The 12,608-nt window shown below is 40.3% G+C and overlaps 1 non-coding gene across 1 annotated transcript; it reads left to right on the top strand.

The window, feature by feature from the left end:
* Positions 1 to 2,422: 2,422 nt before the first annotated feature.
* TRNAG-CCC lies at positions 2,423 to 2,495 on the top strand. The gene has a single exon. It is a non-coding gene; the product is annotated as a tRNA-Gly (tRNA).
* Positions 2,496 to 12,608: the final 10,113 nt, after the last annotated feature.

Raw genomic sequence — 12,608 nt, 5'->3', positions numbered from 1 at the left:
GAAGCAAGGCTGGGCACTTGCCCTGCCTCTGTGAGAAGTAGCTCCCTTTGACTAAAGGCATGGTTGCTGGTAGCAGAGACATTCTGTTCCCTCTATAAGAGGCAACACAGTGTAATGAAGCAGTAATAATTACAGCTGTGATACTGGTACCAGAAAAGACAAGGACAAACAGAAATAAAATTCCAGAAACATATCCAAGTATGAGAATCCAGTATATGATACTTGGCATTTCACACTAGTGAGGGAGAGGTGGTGTTGGGATATTAGTTAACCATTTGGGAAAAAAATTTTAGATCCGTACCTCAAACCGTATGCAAGAATATATTCCTGGTAAGTCAAATACTTAAAGGTTTACAAATAAAGTTTCAAAAATAAAAACATATGATTACCAGAAAATAAAGGTGAATATATACATTATATATATTTATTCAACCACACACACACATAATGATCTTTTGTAAGGACAACAACAAAAGACAAAAACAGTAAAAGCAAAGATAGAAAAATGAATGCAGAAAAGACCGTAAACAAAATGAAAAGCAATAAATACAAAGTTCAAAAAGATTACCGCCAGACTCTGTAAAATTAGCTAACTTAGTTAACTTGTAAAAGATTGTAGAAGATTGATATCACAAATGGTATTTGTTTGGGAGAGATGCAAATGATTTCTATCTGGTAGAAAAGATACTCCCAAAGATTATGCTTTCATTGCCCTGTAGAACAATAACAGGTTTTGTATTTAACTTAGCAATCTAATTTCAGCATTCTTTCTTTCACTTCAGGATCTTGAGTTCTCCATTGAATGATCTTTACTCTCCTGCTGGTCTCCTCACTGAGGTAAGTAAATCACTGACATAGCCTCACTATATATATTTGTATGTTTTTAACTTTTTAAAAGTTATATACTTTGTCCTGAAAAAGTTAAACATAGAATTACCATATGATCCAGCAATTCCATTCCTAGGTATAAACCTAAAAGAATTGTAAACAAAGACTCAAACAGATACACATACACCAATGTTTACAGCAGCATTATTCACAATAGCCGAAGTGTGGAAACAAGCTAAGTGTGCACCAGCAGATGAATGGATAAACAAAATGTGGTATACACATGCAATGGAATACTATTCAGCTATAAAAAAGGGATGAAATTCTGATATATGGTACAATATGAATAAACCTTGAGAGCATTATCCTAAATGAAATAAGCCAGGCACAAAAGGACAAATGTATGACTTCCTCATATATGAGGTACCTAGAATAAGCAAATTCATAGAACATAGAATGGAGGTTACCATAGGCTGTGGGAAAGGGTGAATCAGAGTTATTTTTTAATGGGTACACAGTTTGGGGTTTTTTTTTGGGGGGGTAGCGTTTTTCTGTTGTTTTTTTTTTAGAAGATGTTGGGGGTAGGAGTTTTTTAATTAATTTATTTATTTTCGCTGTGTTGGGTCTTCGTTTCTACGCGAGGGCTCTCCCCAGCTGTGGCAAGTGGGGGCCACTCCTCATCACGGTGCACGGGCCTGTCACTATCACGGACTCCCTTGTTGTGGAGCACAGGCTCCAGACGCGCAGGCTCAGCAGTTGTGGCTCACGGGCCCAGTTGCTCTGCAGCATATGGGATCCTCCCGGACCGGGGCCCGAACCCGCGTCCCCCACATCGGCAGGCAGACTCTCAACTACTGTGCCACCAGGGAAGCCCTCTGTTGTTTTTGTTTGCTTGTTTTCGGCCGCGCCGGTGAGGCTTGCTTGATCTTTTTTTTTTTTTTAATGAATTTATTTATTTATTTTTGGCTGTGTTGGGTCTTCATTGCCGCGCGGGGGCTTTCTCTAGTTGTGGTGAGCGGGGGCTACTCTTCCTTGTGGTGCACAGGCTTCTCATTGCGGTGGCTTCTCTTGTTGCAAGCACGGGCTCTAGGCACGTGGGCTTCAGTAGTTGTAGCATGTGGGCTCAGCAGTTGTGGCTCACGGGCTCTAGAGCACAGACTCTAGAGCACAGGCTTAGTTGCTCCACAGCATGTGGGATCTTCCCAGACCAGGGTTCGGACCCGTGTCCCCTGCATTGGCAGGTGGATTCTTAAGCACTGTGCCACCAGGGAAGTCCCGGCTTGCTGGATCTTAATTCCCTGATCAGGGATTGAACCTGCGCCCTCGGCAGTGAAAGCACCGAGTCCTAACCATTGGACTGCCAGGGAATTCCTAGGTACACAGTTTCTATTAGGGATGATAAAAAATGTTCTGGAAATGGATAGTGGTAATGATTGCCTGACATTGTGAATATACTTAATGCCATTCAATTGTATACCTACAAATGGTTAAAATGATGAATTTGATGTTTTGTATACTTTCCCACAATAAAAAATTTTATTCTTTGACAACAACTTGGGAAGAAATATCCTTAAGATATGTGACATCAGGGACTTCCCTGATGGTCCAGTGGGTAAGACTCTGCGCTCCCAATGCAGGGGGCCCAGGTTCAATTCCTGGTCGGGGAACTAGATCCCACATGCATGCTGCAACTAAGAATCCCGCATGCTGCAACTATGAGCCTACATGCCACAACTAAAAGATCCTGCATGCCACATTAAAGATCCCACGTGCCACAGCTAAGATTCAGTGCAGTCAAAATAAATATTTTTTTTTAAAAAAAGGTATGTGACATCAAATATTCTTTATATATACATACTTGTCGTAAGTCAATCATAAAAAATGGACCAAAGATTAGAAAACAAAGTTCACTAAATAATAAGTAAGGTCCCACAAGCCACATGGTGCAGCCAAAAAAATAAAATAAAATGGTTTAAAAGAAAGAAGTACAAATGACAAATAAACATAAAATGTTCAACTTCACCTGGGACTTTTTAAAATGTTAATTAAAACAACAGTGAAATTCTATTCTTTATAGCATATTGGAAAAACAATATTATATGATATAAAACAAACTGCAATACACCTTACTGGCAAAGGTATCAGGGAAAATATGATCTGGTTCTGTCGTTCTAGAGAGCATTTTGGGAAAAGTGTGCATACTCTGTGACAAGAGTTCTACTTCAAGGAATATATCCTTACAAAATGATGGGCAAGCATGCTTCCCCTGTGTATACAAGAGAGGGAGTATAGTAGACTACTTAACCCTACAGCCTGGGCTTGAATACCAGTTCCAAGTGGCTTATAGTCTACAAGCCTCAGTTTCCTCACCTACAAAATGGGGGAAATAATAGGACCTACCTCATAAGATTGATGTGACACATAAATAAGACAGTTATTATAAAATGTACATTACCTGACACAGAGCATACGCTCAAGAAATATTAGAGGTGGTCGTTACTGTTGTTGCTCTAATAGGATATTGTGTGAGATTTTTCCCAGTTGTCCCAGAATTAGTGATTAGGGCCCACAGGTGAGAACAAAGAAGTGAAAACTAACCTACACCCTTAAGAAAATTGCCAGTAATTGGAGCCAGGCAACTCCCCAAGAGACTAAGCAGAAACAGGCTAGACATTACCAGCCTCCTCCCTACTCCAACCACCCCACCCTTCCAGGTCTCTGTAGAAGTGAGGAGGAGTGAAGGGCACTTGGTGATTTGCTTTGCGGGGAGTGCAGAATTACTTCATGATGAGAAGGGATTTTCTCTTCCCAGCAGGAGAGGGGCAGAAGGTGCTCTCTCTCCAGGGAAAACAAATGAGAAGGGAGGCTCTTGTAAAGACTGGAGAGAGGTACGTAGGGAGGGGGGACCTCCATTCCATGCCTTAGTTGGCCATTTGCTGAGGCAGCATGCTAGCCAGTTTCCCCCTTTGAACAAAGGAGGGGCAAATATGAACAAAAGAAAAGAAAACTGAAGACAGCAAGCTATATGAAGGGACCAAGAGAGGAAAGTAATATGGTGCGACAAGGAAATAAGTATTCCCCCTGGATCTACTGCACGTTAGAAGAGGTGGCTGAACTTGGACTGTTTCACCAGATCCTACCCAAGAAGCTGCTGGCTGGGAGAGACCCTTGCAACAGGAGGCAGCAGTTGAGAAGGAATGGTCAAGCTGGAGCTGGGATCCCCTCATCGGGGAACTATGGAGTAGGAGGCCCAGAGGGGTCCTCCAAGGACATCTATCCTGGACATGTGCCACATAGTGGGTATTAGCCCAGAGACCCATCAGCATAGACTAGAGAAACAGGGACAGTCAACAGAGAACCTTACAGACACACTCAGGCAAGTATAAAACCTTTTGATTCCAGATTTCTATTATTTGAAGCTAAAGGTATCTTAATATACTTCTTTCTCTGTAGACCCAATTTCTCTCTCTTCATGTACTGGCTGCCTGTCAGCTCCGAATGTACATGTTTCAAGTCCAGCCCTATGCAGAGATGAAAACTGAAGACCTTCAGTTCTATTATAAAATTCCCAGGTAATGGTCCAGCTTGGATCAGTCAAGCTGGTTCAGTCAGGTATACCTGAGAATACAGGGTCACTAATCCCAGTCTCAGAAGACTGTCATCATGAGCTGGAAAGGCACCCCACAACATGTCTCACAGTGTTGATGCAGTGGAACAAGATGTTGTCCCAGAATCCTAGAGCACTGAGGAATCCAGATAGTCCTGGGTGGGCTTTGAAATAAACATTATATATATAGGGGAGGGCATTTACTATACTTCACTTTCCAGAGAGCTTCACAAGGTAATGTGTAGGGACTGTGGGAGTTTGGAAGGGCAGAAGGAACTGGATCTGAGAGGAAATGAGAGAAGTCATTGATTGCCACAGAGAGAGAGAGTGGTCATGTCATCTACAATGTGACCACCCTTTACAGCAGCCCATAAATCTTCAGTAAAATCATGAGCCACTTGGTGTGACGGGATTTCTGGTGGGCACATGAAAGGGGAATGCAACTTCATAACCAGGTGTGACCTGGGGCAGGAACCTAAGAGGAATTAAACCACTAGAAGAGTAGAGTAGTCTTTGAATTACCCCAGACCCTGGATATCAAAGCCAGGTTTACCCAATTCTCTAAGTGCACTGAAGCCTCTAGGTGACAACTGGGTTACGATTTTAATGGCAGGGAAAAAGAAGGAAACCACAAAATATTTCACCAATAGCAGCCTGATTAAATAACCTGTGATTAAATTAAATCTAGCTAACTATCAATACAAGTTAGAATCCTGATCCTTCACAGGATGGGGCTTCTGTGCTTTTTCTGCAGTTGGCCTGGTGAAATGGAGCAGTGAGGAATTTCAGAACTCTTCGATGTTCTTTAGATTCTAAGACTTCTAGTCTATATTTGCTTCTTTGGAATCAAATTTCCCTGGAACTTTATTACAATGGGCTATTTTCTTACCATACTGATTCATATACCTTCAAGCCTTAAAGCTCTTAGATGGTGGGAGCAGGGATTTCTGTGACCTCTAGCCCACATTAAGGCAAATTTGGCTTTGAGGGAGAATGGGAGAAGTGGCAAGTACTTTGAAAAAAGTTGTCGAAAACAGAATGAAGGGACTTCCCTGGTGTCGCAGTGGTTAAGAATCTGCCTGCCAATGCAGGGGACGTGGGTTTGATCCCTGGTGCAGGAAGATCCCATATGCCACGGAGCAACTAACCCCAAGTGCCACAATTACTGAAGCCTGTGAGCCACAACTACTGAAGCCTGTGTGCCTAGAGCCCGTGCTCCGCAACAAGAGAAGCCACCGCAATGAGAAGCCCGTGCACCGCAACAAAGAGCAGCGCCCACTCGCTGCGACTAGAGAAAGCCCTCGTGCAGCAACGAAGACCCAACGCAGCCAAAAATAAAATAATTAATTTTTTTTAAAAAGAATAAAATCAGAGATTAAGTTAAAAACAACCCCACTTTCTAAATGCAATAAATATCTTCATGTAAAAATTATTGGGATTAAAATTCACTTTGAGGGAGTTCCCCGGAGGCCTAGTGGTTAGGATTTCAGGCTTTCACTGCTGTTGCCCGGGTTCAATCCCTGGTCGGGGAATTGAGATCCTGCAAGCTGCGCAGCACAGCCAAAAAGGAAAAAAAAATTCACTTTGAGGATTTATCAATGATAAAAAGCCCTTCATATGGATACTAAACAGACTTACTGGGGTGATCATTTAGCACTATATAAAAATACAAATCATTATGTTGTACACCTGAAAGTAATATGTGTCAATTATACCTCCCAAAAAAAGCCCTTCACGACATCTATTTTTAAATGGATTCATGAAACTTCACTGAAGAAAATGGAAAAGAAACAGAATAGGTAGTTTTTCTGTTTGTTTGTTTGTTTGGCCATGACATGTACCTTGCAGGATCTCAGTTCCCCAGCCAGGGATTGAACCCAGACCATGGCAGTGAATGCGCTGAATCCTAACCACTAGACCACAGGGAACTCCCAACAGTTAGAATTTTTAAAATGCAGAGACAGGGCATAAATGTTTTGTCACAAAAATAATCCTGGTTCAACATGTAATGAATGGAAAGGTGTGTAATACCTAAAATGGAGAAGATTTACAAATGCTGGTAATACTTGGAAATTTGAAGCAACTCTTAACAATGTCTGGAGTTGATTCAAATTTTCCAAATTATCAAAAGATTGCTAAAAACCAGATGGTGCAAAAAAAAATCTTTATAGCAAATTTACCCATAGCAAGTACAAGAAAAGGATCTGTTGACAACTCCAGAGCCGTCTTGAACTTGAACTGGTGCTTATACAAAGTGCTTCTCACAAAAAATTTAAGTGCTCTTAGGATGTACCTGCTTTTTTTAGAAAGAGGCTATCTTGCCACTCTTATTCATTAAAAAAAAGTGTAATTACTATTTTCTTTTTTGCTTTAGACACCAAATAAACTGGATCTTGATTTAGTATTTTTCTGATTAGCATTCTAATGAAAAATGATTTAGAGGTATTTATTTTTAAGTATTTTGGCCAGTTTGGGTTTTTTCACTAGTAGCACTAGTAACGTGGAAAAAAATTTAAAAAGCTTTTATCAGTTGTTTTATCTATCACAGAAAGGAGTGTTTGGTATGGTAAAATATTACTCACTTCATATTTTTTAAACCTTAAGGTATACATTCATAGACAATACTAAATTTTTACAAATGTTTAATCTATATACACATAAGGACCTAAAAGTAAATTCTGTGTTTTTCCATATTTTTTACATTTACCAGAAGTAAAACTTTTCTTTAAAAGTCAAAAACTTAAGAAATAATTGTGTCTAGAAATAATTCTGTGACAACTAAGAGTTTGCGTGCCACATCAACTAAATCCCACATGCTGCAGCTAAGACCCGACACAGCTAAATAAATAAATAAATAAAATTCTCCAGAAACATTGTCCATGATATTTTAAAATGTGTTAGAATTAGTTAAGTTTCAGTTGTGGGACTTCCCTGGTGGTGCAGTGGTTAAGAATCTGCCTGCCAATGCAGGGGACACGGGTTCGAGCCCTGGTCCAGGAAGATCCCACATGCCGCAGAGCGGCTAAGCCCGTGTGCCACAACTACTGAGCCTGTGCTCTAGAGCTCACGAGCCGCAATTACTGGAGCCCACGGGCCCACGCACCGCAACAAAGAGTAGCCCCCTCTCGCTGCAACTAGAGAAAGCCTGCGCACAGCAACAAAGACCCAACACAGCCAAAAATAAATAAATAAATTTATTTTTTTTAAAAAAGAAAACCTCAAACATCTCTATCTGTAGATAGTGGAAAGTAACATGCATTGTTTTCTCAATCTCTATTTTAAGTTTTTCCGTAATGAAAATGGATCATTTGTGTTTTAATAAAGGCAGGAGGGGTGTGGTTTCAAGACTCGAGCTCAAACCGGGATAAAGTCATTTTTGCTTCAGGACCCACATCGCAGGAAAGGTACACTAGAGGGGGTGGGCAGCCAGAGACATTCGATGAATGAGGGTATGTCTGGAAGAAATATTAGATCATCATTCCGAATTTCACATGAACTTTAATAAATCAACCATCATATATCTGACCTTGCAATTAAAATGTTTGGATTTAGAGCACAGAAGTTTATCATCCTCACCAGAAAAGGGAGAGAGAAAGAGAGCTGAATGGGTATTTTCATTTCAGCTAGTTTCCTTTGTTTTTGCTATATGACATTTCTATTTTTAAAAAAATATTTAAATATTTATTTATTTATTTTTGCTGCGCTGGGTCTTAGTTGTAGCACACAGGATCTTTTTTTTTTTTTTTACATCTTTATTGGCGTATAATTGCTTTACAATGGTGTGTTAGTCTCTGCTTTATAACAAAGTGAATCAGTTATCCATATACATATGTTCCCATATCTCTTCCCTCTTGCATCTCCCTCCCTCCCACCCTCCCTATCCCACCCCTCTAGGTGGTCACAAAGCACCGAGCTGATCTCCCCACACAGGATCTTTTAATTGTGACATGTGAGCTCTTAGTTGTGGCATGCATGCAGGATCTAGTTCCCCAACCAGGGGTCGAACCCGGGCCTGGGAGCACGGAGTGTTACCCACTGGACCACCAGGGAAGTTCCTATATGACATTTCTAAATGTTTGGCCACCTGTAGGCCTTTGTAAAACACGTTACCTCTCCCACTGTTGTCTACTTGTGAAAAATTTTACATGGAAATATCTTATGAAGAGGTCCTGTTATAGGATATAATGTACAGCTTTTGTTTTTTCTGCTCAGCATTCATTCCTTAAAGTATTCCTCTGATCTTCTTCATTCTGGTGGCTTGCTAACTGTGGGATCCCACCCCCCACCAGAGGGATGGGCACATCTCACTAAGAAGCCAAGCAGACTCCTACAAGGGAACTTCACTGTTGAGATGAGGCACACAGGTACCACAGGGGGTTGGACCTGATCATCTGCTGACAATTGCCTAAAAAGGTAGCACACAAGCTCCTATGACTAAGATCTGGACTTTTCTGGTTCAAGGCCTTCTCAAGGCTGTACTTCCTCTTTCTAAATTATGAGCCAGCCAATAAACTACTAATAAATTCTTTGTTTATTTAGCCAAAGTTTTGTTTTGTGTTTCTTGCAATTGAATCCTAAAAGATATAAGGGAATTCGTTCTATATTATCTCAAAATACAGTCATTCCTCAGTATCCTCAGGGGCTTGGTTCCAGGACACTTCCCAACGCTCCTGAAAAATCCGTGGATGCTCAAGTTCCTTATACAAACCAGTGCAGTATTTGCATAAAACCTACACACATCCTCCTGTGTACTTTAAATCATTTCTAGATTATTTGTAATACCTAATACAATGTAAATGCTATATAAATATATACATTTATATAAATTTATACATTATAAATGTATAAATTTATGCATTTATACATTTATATAAATGTAAATGCTATATAAATATAGCATTGTAAATACATGTAAATACTATGTAAACAGTTGCCAGTGCAAATTCAAGTTTTGCTTTTTGGAACTTTCTGGAATTTTTTTCCCAAATATTTTCGTTCTATGGTTGATTGAATCCATAGGTACCCAACCTGCAGATAAGGAGGGCTGACTATAAACAAAACTGGCTAGAGGGGAAGGAGAGTTGTATAATGGAAAAAGCTCAGGGCAGTGGGCCTTGGATAAATCACTTAACAAAGAGGTCTGAGTCTCAGTCCCTTAATTTGTAAAATGGGGATCCTCTGGGGGCAAGGCACAGAAACTTGACTTGAACCATCTTCATCACAAAAGAGATTTACTGAAGGAAGGCTGTGATAACCCAAAGAATCAAAGGAAAAGGCAATCAAGTCTAGGTAGGTCTTTCTGTCTCTCTTCTCTACTTCTCTCAGCATGTCAACTTCCGTTTCTCCTAAACCAGCAAATCCTGGACTCAAAAGCACACAGCTTTATATCACAGCAAGGCATGTCATCAAGGCCCAAGGACCCAAGCAGCTGTGTATGAAGATGAGAGAATACGAAACAATTTTTGAGTATTTAGTTTTCAAGCCCCCTTGGAAAGTGGAAATAATTGAGGAAGGCAGCTCTTAGCCCACTCCAGGGAGCTTTAGGTACCACTCTCACCCACAAGCCCAGAGGTAGATGGAAGGGCCATCCTTTTTTTCATTTGGAGAACCAGAGCCTCATATCCACAGAGGCCCAAATGGCTTTCCACCAGTCCCCTTGCATGGCCACTCCCCTTTACAAAACAAATGGTCTCCCTGCTCTGAACCTCTCCCTTACTTAACCAAGTTAGTCAAATTCTCTTATCCTACTGGAAGGAGAAGAGCTCTTTTTGTGGTACGCAAAGGCATATGAAGGAAGAACCCACATTTGATTTTGCACCAGGGTTCAATTTTACAGCACTTTTTCCTGAATAGTTGCAATAACTAGTTGTAAAACATAATGAAAGGGCAAAAACCTTTAAAGTTGGTGGATCTGTTCTCTCCCCTCTTCCTGATGCTGGTGGAACTAGTTTCCATTGTGGTTAGTCTCACATTCTTATGAAAACACATTCACCAACTTCTGGTGCAGGATTGTAACAGGGAAGAACTAAATCGGACTCCATGTTGGATCTGTTTCTTTAACTGTAACCTTTGCTCTCTGTTGCTTTTGTTATTATAATCATACATAATGACCTGCCACAGGGAACCCTGCTCCTCTGCCTGAATGTTAAAGTGCCTTTGTTCAGGTCACAGGGAGACAATCTGACCCTGCCCACCTGTGAATGGCTGCAGAAAAGAAGAAATTAACACATCCCCTTCCTGATGATGGCCAAGCCAGATAAAACTAACGACCTTTTTACTTTACTTCCTCACCTCCTCCCCCTCTCTGTTCTATAAAAGAAACTGGCATCCAGACCCCGATAAGATGGTTTTTGGGAGACCCTAGTCTGCAGTCTTCTTGGTGTGCCGGCTTTCCGAATACAGTCGCTGTTCCTTGCCTCAACACCTCATCTCCCGATTTATTGGCATGCCGTGCGGCGAGCAGAGTGAGCTTGGACTTGGTAACAGGATCAGCTACATAATATATAGAGCCCAAGTACAAAATTAAAATGTGAGACTCCCTGTTCAAAAGTTATTAAGAATTTCAAGACAGCAATAGCAAAGCATTAAGCCAAGTGTGGGACTTTTCTAAGCACAGGTCCCTGTGGAGTGTATCGTTTCCCTGCTCATGAGGTGGCAAGCTATGTTCTGTGCTCAGCTCTCTTAACCACAGATGCTCATGAACCGATCAGGGTCAGGGCAGGAAACAACCATCCTGACCAAAAGCAACCCAGTTCAGAGAGATGCAAATCTCCCTCCAGCACATCCATCCTTTTACATCCACCTTTCCCCCACATCTTTTTTTTTTTTTTTAGTCAAAAGTTCATAGCTTTATTTATAACAACCAACAACTGGGCATGCTCTATGGCACATCAACAAGTTAATGGATAAGCAAGTTGTCGAATAGCAATAAAGTTGAGTACAAGTTAGCATTAAGAATTAAACTATAATTGTAATAACTTGGGTGGATCTCAATATGATTGAGTGAAAAAAGCATTATTAAAAAGAACACTGTATTATTCCATTCTTATAAATTTTAACCCATTGCAAAGTATCTACAGTGACAAAAAGCTTGATCAGTGGTTTCTGAAGGATGGTGACAGAGGGGTGGTAATCAGGAATTACAGTGTTGCATTAAGAAACTTTTGGTGGTGATAGATATGTTCATGATCATGATTGTGGTGATGATTTCAGCCTTATAAAAAGCTTATAATATATAAAATATTTTATAAATATCAAATCTCATCTTCATACACTATAAATATATGCAAGTTATTGTATACCAAACCTCAATAAAGCTTTAAAAAAGTGTATTGTCCCAAAATGAATATATCATGGAAAATAAATACCACATAATAAAATGTGCCTTTTGTCTATGTCTCCTACTGTTTTCTAACATTGAGTTATGAAATAAATCCAACTTTGTTTCACAGCAGCATAGTGTCAATTAAAATCATTAGCTGAGGTAAGGTTTAATTCTCAAAACCAGTCTTTCAATTTCAGTTTCCTTTTCTTTTTTTTGTTTTTTAATTTTTTTTTATTAGGGTATAGTTGTTTTACAATGTTGTGTTAGTTTCTACTGTTCAGTGATGTGAAGTAGAGTTCCCTGTGCTATACAGCAGGTTCTTATTAGTTATTTGTTCTATACATATTAGTGTATATGTGTCAATCCCAATCTCCCAATTCATCCCAACCCCCCTTCCCCCCACATCTTACATAACTATAAGACACTTGGTGGAAGCTTTCCTAGGATAAAAGGATAGTCTGCTTAAGTCTTAGTAGTGTTCATTTTTTTTCCTTCTTTTTAATTGACGTATAGTTGATATACAATATTATATGTTACAGGTGTACAGTATAGTGATTCACAAATTTTGAAGGTTATATTCCATTTATACTTATTATAAAGTATTTTCTATATTCCTCCTGTTGTACAATATATCCTTTTTTTGGGGGGGGGGGCTGCGTTGTGTCTTCATTGCTGCACGCGGGCTTTCTCTAGTTGTGGCGAGTCGGGGCTACTCTTCGTTGCAGTGCACAGGCTTCTCATTGTGGTGGCTTCTGTTGTTGTGGAGCACGGGTAGGCGCGGGCTTCAGTAGTTGCAGCACGCAACCTCAGTAGTTGTGGTGCACGGGCTTAGTTGCTCCGAGGCATGTG

Source organism: Monodon monoceros, unplaced genomic scaffold (genome assembly GCF_005190385.1).
Source record: "Monodon monoceros isolate NGI ecotype Baffin Bay Population unplaced genomic scaffold, NGI_Narwhal_1 Super_Scaffold_12, whole genome shotgun sequence".
Lineage (NCBI taxonomy): Eukaryota > Metazoa > Chordata > Mammalia > Artiodactyla > Monodontidae > Monodon > Monodon monoceros.
This window is presented reverse-complemented; position numbering and strand designations above follow the sequence as displayed.